Below are 12,137 nucleotides of genomic sequence, written 5' to 3' on the forward strand. Positions count from 1 at the left end.
TCATTTGGTGTGAGCGGGGATGGTTGTTCGTCTGTGTGTGCCCTGTGATTGGCTGGCAACCAGTTCAGGGTGTCCTCCCCCGTCTAATGCCCAAAGACAGCTGGAATAGGCTCCAGCACCCCCCCGCGCGCCCCCAGTGAGGATTGAGCAGTTCGAATGGATGGATTCAAATTTTCCTTGTTCACGGCACCTTGTTGAAATTTTGCAGGCAACAAGTGGCAGCGGTGCTCGTGAATCCCAAAGTCAGCTTGCTCTCGGTTTGTCAGATTGTTTTCTTCTTTTTGCCTCTTTTTTCTCCCCCCCCCCACCTCCCCACCTCACCCCCATTTTAAAATACTCATCTTTGTGTCAGCACAACGACCCATTTTTTTTCCCCGACAGAGATCATTAAAGTTTCATCTCGTCTTAAAAAATAGTTCAAGCCGTAATGGGAAGACGAGGATTACGGATGAGGGGGGGGGGGGGGCGCGAGGGGGGGTGGAGCGGGGAAGCGGAGCGCCGCCTTCGCACGGAGTCTGCGGAGAATCCTTGAACTGAAGTAGTCGAGCGCCTCACACCCCCCCCCCCCGCCCCCCCATCAACGGGCTGCACATCGTAAATGGATTTCCATTGCTTACTTTCCTTTTTCTTTTTTTTCTTTTTTTTTTAACGGCTTTTGTGCTTTTGCTTGAAGGTAGCGCCGTTTTCAGGGGCAACTCCCACGAAGAAAAAAGTTTTCATCAACAGCCGAAAGGAAGGTTCCGCATCCAGATTTTCTCCCATCTAGTCCGGGGATTTGCAGAGGCCTCCCACCGTAGTCGCTGGCTCCGTTTTGTTGTACACAAAAAAAAAACGATGTCGGAGTACACTGGGGCCTTTTTTTTTTTTTTTTTTTTCCTGCTCGTACAAAGTTTGAGAGCCTCTGATCGGTTCATCCGCGCCACACAGAGAAACTCAGTAAATTTGGGGGTGTCAGAAACGACCGTAGCGCCAATAAATTCAGCCCGACGTGTGGCCTGGGTGGGGGAGCATGCCGTGAGGGTCATTTGTACTGGAAAAATGGGCCCTCTCCTCCCCCCCCGGCCACTCGTAATATAAGACGGCCCGTTCTGCCGGCCGGCGCTAATCCACAGAGCGGCGAAATCTCCTTCCTGGCCCCGGCCCGACTCGGCCGCTTGACATCACCTTCCATCATGTGTATTGTATTGCAAAGGCTCGGGCCATCATTTATTTCCCACGATTCCCCTCCTGGGAGAAGGATCGCACGGAATATTATGACACCCCCCCCCCCCCCCCCCCCCCGCTCAGTCATCCTTCTTCGGAGTGGACCAGGAAGGTTCGTTGCGGTTGGGACCGGCGGCGGCGGGCTTTGTATGCACGCAGGCGAGCGCGTTTCGGTTTGGGGGGGGGGGGTTACAAAGCGCCAAGAAACCCTTTGTATGGAAAAGTATTCGGCCCTTCGGTTAGCGTTATTTCCGCCCCAACGGCTCTCTGGAGATTTATGGTCATGTGCGGCTCTGCCCCTTCACGGATCAATACGTGCGTGCCTGCTGCTTTGAATAGGCAACAAGGCTAAGGCGGCAGGCGCACTGTGGGCCTCTACCACCACCCCCCCTCACTCCCCCGCCCCACTATTACGCACCTGAGTACAATGGACATAGGGCGGTTGCGTCTTGCCAAAGTCTCCCAGGCCCCGCCCCCTAAGGCCTCTTGATGTGTTTTGGTCCAACAATGAACAGATTTGGTCATCAAGAACCTGCCTGATGTGAGACCACTTGAGGCGAAACTCTCGTGATCACACAAACGCCAAGACGAGCGGGCACTTCCGCGTCATGTTTCAGACCATCCGTCCATTTTCCGATTTGCGGGGGTGCTGGTGCCCCTGAACCGGTTGCCAGACAATCGCAGGGCGCACAGAGACAAACAATCGCCCGCGCTCACATTCACACATCAGAACTTTATTTGAGTGTTCAATCAGCCTGCCACGCATGTTTTTGGAATGTGGGGGGAATACCCGGAGAAAACCCACGCAGGCCCGAGGAGAACATGCAAACTCAAGGCTAAGGCGGCAGGCACACTGTGGGACTCTACCACCACCCCCTCAACCCCCCGCCCCACTATCATGCACCTGAGTACAATGGACATAGGGCGGTCGCGTCTTGCCAAGGCCCCGCCCCCTAAGGCCTCTTGATGTGTTTTGGTCCAGCAATTTGAGGCGAAGCTCTCGTGATCACACAAACGCCAAGACGAGCGGGCACTTCCGCGTCGTGTTTCAGACCAACCATCCATTTTCCGTCCATCCGTCCATTTTCCGATTTGCGGGGGTGATGGTGCCCCCCGGGCAGTAGGCCAGGGACACTCTTGAACCGGTTGCCAGACAATCTTAGGGCGCACAGAGGCAACAATTTAGAGTGTTCAATCAGCCTGCCACGCATGTTTTTGGAATGTGGGTTGGGAAACCGGAATACCCAGAGAAAACCCACGCAGGCCCGGGCAGAACATGCAAACTCCACACAGGGAGGCCGGAGCTGGAATCGAACCCGGTACCTCTGCACTGTGAAGCCGACGGTCTGGAATATCCAGAGAAAACCCACGCAGGCCCGAGGAGAACATGCAAACACCACACAGGGAGGCTGGAGCTGGAATCGAACCCGGTACCTCTGCACTGTGAGGGCGACGGTCCGGAATACCCAGAGAAAACCCACACAGTCCCGAGGAGAACATGCAAACTCCACACAGGGAGGCCGGAGCTGGAATCGAACCCGGTACCTCTGCACTGTGAGGGCGACGGTCCGGAATACCCAGAGAAAACCCACGCAGTCCAGAGGAGAACATGCAAACTCCACACAGGGAGGCTGGAGCTGGAATCGAACCCGGTACCTCTGCACTGTGAGGGCGACGGTCCGGAATACCCAGAGAAAACCCACACAGTCCCGAGGAGAACATGCAAACTCCACACAGGGAGGCCGGAGCTGGAATCGAACCCGGTCCCTTCCAGCTCTGCCGAATGGAAGCGTCTCGTTTCTTCTCTGCCAGAAGAGGGCGCCGCGTCCCAAGCGCCGCCGGGCTGTCTTGTTTCTTGCCCCGGAGAGAGTCCGGTTGGCGGGCTCAGCCTCTTTTCCTTCGCTTCTGGGACGCTTCTAACACCCCTCGTTTGTGTCTCCTTTTCATCTCAACGCCAAGAGATGTCTCCCTTTTCGGAGCGCCACTTAGCATTTGCAGCGATAGAGCGACTCGCTCGTTAAAACGGGCCGTGACGTGACCACAAATGACCGATGGCCGCATCGGGGTCGCAATCAATCAGACCGCCGGCAGACCTTTTTGGCATTCGGTAAACATCAACCGGTTTTCGTATGCCTCATCGTCGCCGGTGCGGCTAAAGTGACGTTGCGGCTACCGCGGCGGCCCCCCCCCCCCCTCGCATCTTCGTCGGCGGTCATTTAGCAGGAAAAGCGCGGTCCCACGCAAAACCCAAATGCCACCGTCTAAATCTAGCCTTAATGAGGCAGTGGCGGCCGAGAACAGGAGGCTGAGGGGACTAACAATATTAGTTGTTTACAAAAACATCAGCTTCCTTGTTATGCCCAATGTGTGACAGGGTGATAAGGTCACGCCAGGGACTCCATTATAGCCGAGAAGATGAAGCTTAATCTTGAAAATAGATCCACCCCCCCGGCCCCTGTCCTTTCGGCTCATCGCTATTCTGCATTTCCCGCCGCGGCTCTGAGGTACGAAATGGTCAGTGTTGCTTGTCGCAGAAATGTATGCACATATAAATTCTTGATTTGCTTGAGACGTGCCAGCGGGAGGCTGTTAAAGGACGACCGTCGCATTGTGTCCCGTCGAGGCCGGTGATAATGACGAGTGTTGTGTGTGTGGCTTTCCACCAGGTGAGGAAATAACAACCGCAACGCCGGCCGAAATGGGCAGGCTTGCCATTCCTCCGACCGCCCCCTCATTTGACAGAATGTTTCCATTTTGAAAGAACAGGTTGCAGGGGTGGGGGGGTGAGGGAGGGGCGGCTGTCATTGTTGATGTTGTTTTTCTCACACCAGACTGAACATGGCAGCGCAAGCTTGCGCCTTCAGCGTTCTCCTGAGCCCCCTTCCTGGGCGGACGGATTGCTCTCTGGCGCTTTTAGTCTGTGTCGGCGATGGAGCGCAGTTTTGATTTCAAGCTGTCGTCGGCACAACGCCGTCCACCGAATGCAAACACTCCGATGTGGCTCGGCAAGGAAATTCAACACGCCGCCCATGAATGTGGACATATTCACATAAGTCAAGTCAAGAGTATTTCTGGAGCACTTTCAAACAGCCATCGCTGCATACAAAGTGCTGTACATGGAGCGATTTAACATGCACAATAAACAGTAAGACAAATCGGTAATAAAGGCGGTAGAAAGCACAAAACAGTAAAATCAAGAACAAATCTAGTCAAGTCAAGAGTATTTCTCGAGCACTTTCAAACAGCCATCGCTGCATACAAAGTGCTGTACATGGAGCGATTTAACATGCACAATAAACAGTAAGACAAATCGGTAATAAAGGCGGTAGAAAGCACCAAACTGTAAAATCAAGAACAAATCTAGTCAAGTCAAGTCAAGAGTATTTCTCGAGCACTTTCAAACAGCCATCGCTGCATTCAAAGTGCTGTACATGGAGCGATTTAACATGCACAATAAACAGTAAGACAAGTCGGTAATAAAGGCGGTAGAAAGCACCAAACAGTAAAATCAAGAACAAATCTAGTCAAGTCAAGTCAAGAGTATTTCTGGAGCACTTTCAAACAGCCATCGCTGCATACAAAGTGCTGTACATGGAGCAATTTAACATGCACAATAAACAGTAAGACAAATCGGTAATAAAGGCAGTAGAAAGCACCAAACAGTAAAATCAAGAACAAATCTAGTCAAGTCAAGAGTATTTCTCAAGCACTTTCAAACAGCTATCGCTGCATTCAAAGTGCTGTACATGGAGCGATTTAACATGCACAATAAACAGTAAGACAAATCGGTAGTAAAGGCGGTCGAAAGCACCAAACAGTAAAATCAAGAACAAATTTAAGTCATGCTGAGTCAAACGCCAAAGAATACAAGTGAGTTTTAAGATAACGTATCCTTTATTTGTCCCACACTGGGGAAATTTACAGTCTACAGCAGCAAGATTGTGGGTAGAAAGAAGAAAAAACAAAACAAACACCGTTCAATTCAATTCATATGGTCTGTGTCCTTTCTTGCGATTGTTTGTCAGCGCCGCAATTATTCCAGGTCAAAGCAGGTTTGACCTGTGAACTGTGATTTCCCCCAAGAGCCCTTGCTTGGAATTGAGACGAGGCCCCTGAGAAAGGCTGTTGTTTGATTTGATTTTTATCAAGTACGTAGCGTAGTTTAACATTTCCATACCATTGAGCGTCACCGTGTTGAATCTTTTCAAACTTTTCTCAAACAGAAGTTTGCGGTTCAACTTGGTGTCGATAAGTTTGAGAAGGGCTGCTCTGAAACACACATGTTGGAGTATGATGAATGGCATCAAAGCCTTCTTGGCTCAATAACCGTTCGCTAATGTCTCTTCTCGGTGCGGCGCTTTGTAAATGTCAGCGGTGCCGCCAAAGAACCGGCGGGGTCAGATGCTTCTCCATCCATCTCCTCGAGCGTTCGCGGCCATCGTCGAGTCCGCCCCTTTCTCACTGGGCCGGACAAACGTTGTTGCTCCGGTGCGGCGGCCATCCCTCTTTGTCACCTTGGGTAGCTCCTCGTTCTTCTTTGTACGTTTTTTGTTTTTTTTTTAACCATTTCGTGGACTCCAAATGTGACGATGAGGTATTTGCTTTGCGGTATTCCTACATTAGCTAATGTGTGTCTATGATGTAGCGCAGGAGTCATTAACTTAACATTAATGTACTTCGAGGGACAGATAGCTAGCTAGCTAGCTAGCTAGATAGATAGATAGATAGATAGATAGATAGATAGATAGATAGATTTAAAACAAACGTTCTGTGGCATCCTGGTGGTCCAGTGGGTAGCGCATCGACCTCACAGTGCAGAGGTACAATTCCAGCTCTGGCCTCCACGTGTGGAGTTTGCATGTTCTCCTCGGGCCTGGGTGGGTTTTCTCTGGGTACTCTGGTTTTCTCCCACATTCCGAAAACCTGCACGGCAGGCTGATTGTACACTTTAAATCACAGGTGTCAAAGTCAAGGCCGGGGGGCCAGATCTGGCCCGCCACATCAGTTTATGTGGCCCGCGAAAGCAAATCGGAAGCAGATCAGAAAATTGAATGGAATTCAAATCTGGGGTTTTTTTTGCACTTGTAGTAATTTGTCTTCAACACGAATCATTTCCCTTTTAGGAAACTGCAAAATGTGTGTGGCATTTACACTTCTTGTTCTTGTGGGGACGTCAATAATTGATCCATCGAAGCATTGAAAAGAGTTGCACACGACCACCAAGTTGCCATCCACCTTTCCCTTTGTGTGCCGCGCTGCATCTGAAGAAGTCCGGCGTTTCTTTGTCATATCGCCTCCTAAGTGAGAGCTTCACGTATCCGCCGAAGACCGCGGCCGGCACAGCCTTGGTTTCATCTGCCCGGCGGTGTCAGCGAGGCAGCTTAAAAAAGGGTGACGCCTGACTTGGCGATTCGGAGCCACATCAAGGAGAAGCCATGTTTTATTCAATTCCGCAAAGCTTCTGGAATTCCGAGCCCTCGCGCCTTTTGTTCTTGAGCTTCAGCTCTGACATCAAGGCGTGTTTGTGTTTCAGATTTGACACACAATGTTGTGAATTTCTCCTTCCTTCAACTTGTTTGCCATACTAATGGTCACGCGCGGTATGTTAATTGTTCGCTGCACTCTTGCCGGGGTGGACCTTGGCGTCCTGCTGACTTGCTTTTTTTGTCGCCTCTCTTTTATCAAGTGTTAGTCCTGCTGTGTGTGTCTCTTGAAGGACTCCCTTTGAAATCGGATGCTAGCGAAGCCAACCCTTCACCGTTTGCATTCAAGGGAAGAGTACGTATGGAACTTATTTCCTCCATTTTTCATGCAGGTCAGTTTTGCTTTCTCAGAAAAATGAACCATTTTTAAAATGTCATAATTTACTTGTTGTTGTTACTTGATGTGATTACAAAATGTAAACACAGTTGTGCTCTTTCTTTCCAACTCTTTTTGGTGACATTGGTCTTGCTCGGGGGGGAAAAACAGTACCGAAACACATGTTAATTAGCATTAGCATTGAGCTACTAAGACCTTTCCTTTGACGTGGTTTTGTTTTCAGTCTGTGTTGCTTTCAATGACGATGATGAAGGCTCACCACGCAGATATTTTTCCGCAGGTAAGTCGCAACTCGTCCTGCTATCGGAGCGTACTGCAAATGTCTACGTGTGTTCATGTTCGATGTTACACGACAGTCGGCTTGTGATAAATCTCATTGTCACCGAAAAGTTTCGTTCCAATTTTGGGCCCACGGATGTTCATGGCACTCGAACAGGTTGGTCCACAGAAATAAGGCCACATCAATTGCCCCAAAAAAATGACAGTTGGACAGTTGGTGCAGAAAATCATTGAACCATTTTAGAGTGACCAGTAGCAGTATGTGTTGTACAAGAAGAGTGAATGTGTCAGTGACTGTTTAGGGAGTTAATTGTTAGAGGGAAGAAGCTGTTTAAGTGTCTTCTGGATTTGGTGCTCATGGATCTGTAGCGCCTGCCTGAGGGGAGTAGCTGGAAAAGGTGGTGGGCAGGATGCGGGGGATCCAGGAGGATTTTCCGTGCCCTTGTTTTGATTCTTGCAGTGTGCAAGTCCTCAAGAGTGGGTAGGGCGGTGCCAATGATTTTTTTTTCCGCCGTCCTGACTGTCCGTTGAAGTCAGATTTTGTCCTTTTTTGTGGCGGCCCCAAACTAAACCGTGATGGAAGAACACAGGATTGATTCGATGACTGCCGTGGAGAACTGTCGTAGCACCTCCTGTGGCAGGCCATGCTTCCTCAGCAGCCTCAGGAAGTCCATCCTCTGCTGGGCCCTTTTCAGGATGGAGATGCTGTTGACTTCCCACTTCATGTCCTGGGAGACTGTGATTCCCAGGAACTTGAAGGTCTCGACGTTTGACACAGGGGAGTTGGATAGTGTGAGGGGCAACTGTGGAGAATAATGTTTCCTGAAGTCCACGATCATCTCTACAGTCTTGAGCGTGTTCAGCCCGAGGTTGTGTCGGCTGCTCCACTGGTTGTCGGTACGCAGACTGAGGAGTTCCGGGATGATGGTGTTGAACGCAGAGCTGAAATCCACAAACAGGATCCTTGCGTGGGTCCCTGTGCTGTCGAGGTGATTGAGGATGTAGTGCAGACCTATGTTGACTGCGTCCTCCACAGACCTGTTTGCCCGGTAGGCAAACTGAAGAGGGTCCAGCAGGGGTCCGGTGACGTTCTTTAGGTGGTTCAGCACAAGGCGTTCAAAGGACTTCATGACCACAGACGTCAGAGCGACAGGCTGACATTGGAACACCAATGTTGCCGGTTTCTTAGGAACTGGGATGATGGTAGACTGGAGCAGTCATGAACATTGATTCCACGGTTACCACTTTATCTGCGTGTCAGGAATAATCCTCGGTAGATCAGAAAGTCTGTGCGCTGGGGTCGAAGGAAACCCGATATGGCGATTTTTAACGAAAACGAAAAAAAAACCTTTTTGAGGTTGCGTCGACTAAAACTCACGAATAGGCATGGCTAAAATATGACTAAAACTAATAAGCATTTTTGACCAAGACTAAATCTAAAATGGCTAAATCTAAATCTAAATCTAATATGGCAGCCAAAACACCAGTGCAGCGTGTTATACCGGAGACAAATTTCTTGTGTGTTCTACATACTTGGCCAATAAAGATGATTCTGATTCTGATTCTGAAAACGACACTATTTTAAATACAGTTTTTCAAATTAAGAGACTGTTTCGATTCATTTTCAAAATATGTTATTCATCAACAATTACTGCACTCTGATTTTCATGACAATGGGGAATTTTATTGAATACAAACCCCACGGTGACATGCGTGGATTCCCGTTCACGACTCTGCACAGGTTCTCATATCAGCTGCAGTGTCAGTGGTTGTCTTGCGTGAAAATTATTGGAAGAAAGTTAGATCCACCATTGGGTACAGACAAAATGATTCTACCTTTCGTGTTGTCGTGGTTAAAAAGCGGCGAAAGTTTGTTCTCCTTTTTGCCGGCAACTCCCAGATGAATTCTGCGCTCTCGTAATCACCGGAGCACAGCGGACCGACCGAAATGGCTTCATTATAAGCTGCGAAATGACTGCGGGTCTCCCCCGGCAGAGTTTTGGAGCGCAAACACTCGCTGTTTTTTTTCTTTTTACAGAGCACGGCCGCTGCCAGTGCCGCCTTTGTCCGTCCCGGAGAGGTTAAACATGGCAGCTATCGACGCGGACAAGCTTGGGCTGTTTGGGAATGTGGTGGCGTCTGTGCGCTCTATTTTTTTACAGCTGGCTGCAAATGTGTTGGTGGCTTCTGTTTTTTTTTTTTTGTTTTTGTTTTTTTAATGACTAACTCTTGGCTTCACATCCGACTTCAGTTGAGCACATTTTCATTTAATGTTGGCTTTTTGTATTAACCTCCGCAGAGGAGCTAGCATGGGATTTTTGCTGTTGTTTGATCCCAACTTTCTGTATAGTTGTGGAGATGAAAAAAAAATGAGAAAATGGGTTTTTATTTGTGACATTCCCAATTAAACTTTTTTTTTTTTTAATCAAGTGCGACACAAAAATATCAGGAAGGACAAAATAGTCGTATCTAATTTGACATTCATTTACAGGCTCAGAAGCGAATGTGAAAGCAAGTCTCATTAGGGACCTGATCCATCTTGGGCTGGATTGTCTGATGACCCTTCGTGACCCCAAACAAGGCCACCTTGCTCCTGAAAATGGATCGATATGGGCATGAGATTTGAAATCCAAGCAGGAAATGGAAGTTGTGAGGGAGCCAAGCGTGATGCTCTGCTGCCTCCATGTGGCTGCAACGCGCAGGTGCAGAGGCTTCCACCTCCTTTTCTCGGGGGAGGCAGGCGCAGCGCAAAAACCGCATTCATCACCGGCGGATGTCGCCGCTGCGGTGAACGGATGACCCATCGACGCCGCTTGAGTCACCATTACTTGATATTGATAAAGCCATGACGGATGCTCTCCGCAGCGGCCGCGAGACAAATGGCCGGAGGGCGTGGAGGGGTGTCACGGGGAGGTGTTCTCGCTGCCGTTGCCGCTCTTTGCGTTGAGATCGATTGGTTGAGGAAGCCGGAGTGCACATTGCGGTGGTGTTGTTGTTGTTATCGCTCACGTGGTGCTGAAAGAATGAATGCGTTTGTGATTGGATTTGTCCAGAAGGTGGACCTCACGCGAGCCGTGTACAGAGCCGGCAACGCGCTCCACCGAAGCAGGACTCCACCAGCTCCCCGGTCCGCAAAATTGGTCTGGCCAGGCTCTTGGGCAGGCACGGCACGTACACTTGGCCCACATACCTCAATGAATGACGGTCCTGCAGTGGCCCACGTCCGGCATTCATGATGTGGGCCGCATTGTAAAACCATATCTGGCCCTACTGCGGCCCGACGCTGGGCCAGAACAGGTTCCTGATATCAGCCTGAATTCAACCTCAACTAAGCCACATCTTTCATGAGCCATTTTTGACCCACATTAAAAAAAAAGTCTCAAAGACGACTGTTATAAAAATATGTTTATTGTCATAATTTGTGAACCTCACATATAGCTCCATACAACTTTTCTTTATTTAACAGTGAACACAAAGTCCAAAATTGGGATGCAGCTTACTCTTGAACGGTATTTTTCTGTGCATCAAATTGTTGCGCTCTCCATGTCCTCTTTTCTTCTCATGCTCTCCTTCCTGTCACCATCCCCATCAGGAGCCAGATGTAGCCATCTTTTGATTGTGACATCAATTTCCTGGTCTGAGGACCAAGATGTTAGGCTGTTAGGTCTCACAGCGGCTGTAAGAACTGTAAGAATGGACAGTGTGTTAGGAAAACAAATATTTGTACATGTCATGAACAGTGAATGGTCAGTAAAAATAACCCCTGAAATTTCTTATAATAATAATACATTTCATTTCGAAGCGTCTTTCGAGACACTCAAGACACTTTACAACCAAAACTAAACGAGGTGTGACGCTGTGGGGCGGAATATTTGCCACCAAAAACTAAACGTGAATAACTTTTAAATGGTTTATACTGAATTTGAATGACGTGAAGTGAAAGTCATTGGCTCGGATAATGGATGGATTTGTATATTTTACTCTGAATCATATTGAATAACCGAATCTGAATTGTACCATCTGAATTTGAAACGATAGACTTTTTTTGCTTTGAAACTGTATTTGATCCTCACTGAAAATTAAATTCCGTTTATTTTCATATTCAGTCTTACAAATACAAAACTTCATTTCAACGTCAGATTTTGTTTTTAAATTGAGGTACTAAATTATAAATTAACTTTATGGTCAAGTATGAAGTATCCGGTTTGTATTAAAGGAAACGGAATCAAAATTAATTTAAATTTATATCAGTGCAGAAAGGGTTCTTTTTGGCAGCACCTCTGACTGTTCTATCACCTACATTTTCACAAGTAATGTGTCGGCAAAAAAAACGCCTTTCTATACAGGGTCGTTTTTTTCGGCAAAAAACGCCTTACTATACATCGACTTTTTTGGGGCTAAAAACGCCTTACTATACATGGTTGTTTTTTTTCTGTAAAAACGCCTTACTCTACATGGTCGTTTTTTTTTTTTAGCTAAAAACGCCTTACTATACATGGTCGTATTTTTTCTGCAAAAAATGCCTTACTTTAGATGGTCGGTTTTTTCGGCAAAAAACGCCTTACAATACATGGTCGTTTTTTTCGGCCTAAAAACGCCTTACTATACATGGTCGTTTTTTTTGGCTAAAAATGCCTTACTATACATGGTCGGGTTTTTTTTGGCTAAAAATGCCTTACTATACATGGTCGGTTTTTTTAGGCTTAAAACGCCTTACTATACATGGTTGTTGTTTTTTTCGGTAAAAACGCCTTACTATACATGGTCTTTTTTTTTTCGGCTAAAATCGCCTTACTATACATGGTCGTTTTTTGGGGGGGGTTAAAACGCCTTAC

This window comes from Hippocampus zosterae, chromosome 1 (assembly GCF_025434085.1).
Source record: "Hippocampus zosterae strain Florida chromosome 1, ASM2543408v3, whole genome shotgun sequence".
In the NCBI taxonomy this organism is placed as follows: Eukaryota; Metazoa; Chordata; class Actinopteri; order Syngnathiformes; family Syngnathidae; genus Hippocampus; species Hippocampus zosterae.